General features: G+C 44.6%; 1 protein-coding gene across 4 annotated transcripts in view; it reads right to left on the bottom strand.

The window, feature by feature from the left end:
• Positions 1-2008, bottom strand: part of Pou2f1 (POU class 2 homeobox 1) — a 183957-nt gene that overhangs the window by 42085 nt on the left and 139864 nt on the right. The gene's annotated exons all lie outside the window — the stretch shown is intronic.

The raw sequence follows: 2008 nt of genomic DNA, 5'->3' as shown, positions 1-2008 counted from the left end.
AGGAGACATCCGTGTTCTTTCATTAAGAACTATATTTTTGAGGGTTATTTTTGTTGTTGATGTTGTTCTAGTTATTTTTTGACTCATTTTTCATTGACTTTTTGCAAATTACATACAATATATTTTGATCATATTTAGATCCTCTCCCCTATCTGCACCCCCTTACTACCCCCATCCCCAATTTCTAAATGCCTATAGAGTCAAATTTGTGTCCCCCAATGCCCTTCAGTGTGGGTTTATCCACGGGAGCCTGGTTAACATACCAAGAGTCTCACCCTTAAACCGGCTCTCCCTTCCAGCAGTCATCACTTGCTAGTACTTCCTCAGGTAGAGCTAGGGTTTCTTACCCACTTCCACACTCTGTGCTGGATTTCGTCTGTCTTGTGGGCTCAAAACTTATGTTGCAGCAGTCTGCAAGATGGCTCAGCAGGTAAAGGCCCTTGCTGCCAAACTTGATGACCTGAGTTTGATCCTCAGGACCCACACATGGTAGAGAAACTAACTCCAACAAGCTGTCCTCTGACCTATAGGAGTGCATGCGCGCGCGCGCACACGCGCGCGCGCGCGCACACACACACACACACACACACACACACACAAAAGGGAAAAGAATTTAAAAGACTAATTTAGGAACAAATTCGGAACTGGAGAGATGGTTCAGCCATTAAGAGCACTGACTGCTCTTGCAGAGGACCTGGATTCGATTCCTAGCACCCACATGGTGGTTAACCATCTGTAACTCCAGTTCCAAGGGATCCAATGCCCTCTTCTGACCTCTGGAGGTGCTCTACAACACCGGAGCACTTAGACACATGCAGGAGGCAATACAGTCATACACAGAAAAAAAGACTCAGGAAGCAAACAACTCACAAATCTCAGGAAGTCCCTGAAACTGACCAGATGTTATATAAGCAGTCTGCTAAAGAGAGACTTCCTGTCCAGCTGACTGCAAGTCATGCAGAGAATTCCAGGATTTCAGCTTTCCTGAGTCCTCACCCATGCTAGGGTGGGCTTTTTGGTAATGAAGTTGTCTTTGAGTCTTCCATGACCCTGTATGTGACCCTTCACACATGTTCCTGTAAGTAACCACAACAAACTTAGTCTTTCAACAAGCTGGACTGTGGCAGTATCCTTACTTTGGTCTGTCATTCATTCCCTATCTGGAGTGAGTAGACATGTGTTCATGTCTCCTCAGAATGCATCATACACAGCAACGAGATAATAAATGTCCTAATTGTTTGATCCAGTTTGAGTCAGGATTTTGTTACAGTCTCATGTCCCCACCTTTTCCTCCCCTTGTAAATATCAGCAGTCAGGAGTGATTTGAGTTGAGACTAATAGGAAATGAAGCAATGAATGGCTTAAACGATTCCCTCCCTTGATAAGATGCTTCAAGGAGACAGATCTGCTGTCCAGGGTTTTCATCCTTATTGCATCCTCATGGTTGCAAGATGCAAGACAGCTGCAACATCTATTTTGTGTTGTTTCTCTTTTGAAGATTTATTTATTTTTACTTTGTGTGTATGAGTGCTTTGCCTGTGTGTATGTAAGCGTACCGAATGTGTACAGTGCCTGCAGAGGCCAAAAGAGGGCATCAGATCTTCTGGAACTGGAGTTTCAGGAGGTCGTGAGCTGCCAGGTGAGTGCTGGGAACTGAACCCCGGTCATGTGCAAGAGCTGCTAGTGCTGTTAACCACTGAGCCGTCTCTCTAGCCCCTTGAGTATCATTTCTATGCTCAGACAAAAAGGCTGGGGAACTGTGGGCTGACAGAGAGGCCTGGAAACGAAGCAGCTGGCAGAAGATGCTGGATGGCTAGGATGAACCCCAAGCATAATTAACTGCTTGGAGCTAGGCTTATTGATGTTTAAGAAAATTTAAATTAACATCTATGAAGAGAAAGTGAGGAATGGTTATTGGGGAACTATCTAACAGTGTTTGCCACAGATGTACAGAACATCTCTAGACAGATATCCACCCCCCATGAAAAAACACCAAAAAAACCAAAAA

Source organism: Nannospalax galili, unplaced genomic scaffold (assembly GCF_000622305.1).
Source record: "Nannospalax galili isolate Female #2095 unplaced genomic scaffold, S.galili_v1.0 scaffold1811, whole genome shotgun sequence".
NCBI classification, from domain to species: domain Eukaryota; kingdom Metazoa; phylum Chordata; class Mammalia; order Rodentia; family Spalacidae; genus Nannospalax; species Nannospalax galili.
Note: the sequence above shows the minus strand (reverse complement) of the source record. Positions and strands in the feature narration are given on the sequence as shown.